The sequence below is a fragment of the Bison bison genome, unplaced genomic scaffold (assembly GCF_000754665.1).
Source record: "Bison bison bison isolate TAMUID 2011002044 unplaced genomic scaffold, Bison_UMD1.0 scf7180017864491, whole genome shotgun sequence".
NCBI classification, from domain to species: Eukaryota; Metazoa; Chordata; class Mammalia; order Artiodactyla; family Bovidae; genus Bison; species Bison bison.
Genome location: NW_011495050.1, coordinates 1,621,780 through 1,622,602, shown reverse-complemented (window position 1 = coordinate 1,622,602; position 823 = coordinate 1,621,780). Strand labels below are relative to the sequence as shown.

General features: G+C 42.2%; 1 protein-coding gene across 1 annotated transcript in view; it reads left to right on the top strand.

Annotated features, from left to right (window-relative positions):
• ZNF704 (zinc finger protein 704) overlaps positions 1-823 on the top strand; it is a 244,362-nt gene that overhangs the window by 50,459 nt on the left and 193,080 nt on the right. The gene's annotated exons all lie outside the window — the stretch shown is intronic.

Genomic DNA, 823 nt, shown 5'->3' with positions numbered 1-823 from the left:
CAGGCGCTCAGCCTTCTTCACAGTCCAACTCTCACATCCATACATGACCACAGGAAAAACCATAGCCTTGACTAGATGAACATTTGTTGGCAAAGGAATGTCTCTGCTTTTGAATATGCTATCTAGGTTGGTCATGACTTTCCTTCCAAGGAGTAAGCGTCTTTTAATTTCATGGCTGCAGTCACCATCTGTAGTGATTTTGGAGCCTAGAAAAATAAAGTCTGACACTGTTTCCACTGTTTCCCCATCTATTTCCCATGAAGTGGTGGGACCGGATGCCATGATCTTCGTTTTCTGAATGTTGAGCTTTAAGCCAACTTTTTCACTCTCCACTTTCACTTTCATCAAGAGGCTTTTGAGTTCCTCTTCACTTTCTGCCATAAGGGTGGTGTCATCTGCATATCTGAGGTTATTGATATTTCTCCCGGCAATCTTGATTCCAGCTTGTGTTTCCTCCAGCCCAGCGTTTCTCATGATGTACTCTGCATAGAAGTTAAATAAACAGGGTGACAATATACAGCCTTGACGTACTTCTTTTCCTATTTGGAACCAGTCTGTTGTTCCATGTCCAGTTCTAACTGTTGCTTCCTGACCTGCATACAGATTTCTCAAGAGGCAGATCAGGTGGTCTGGTATTCCCATCTCTTTCAGAATTTTCCACAGTTTATTGTGATCCACACAGTCAAAGGCTTTGGCATAGTCAATAAAGCAGAAATAGATGTTTTTCTGGAACTGTCTTGCTTTTTCTATGATCCAGCAGATGTTGGCAATTTGATCTCTGGTTCCTCTGCCTTTTCTAAAACCAGCTTGAACATCAGGAAGT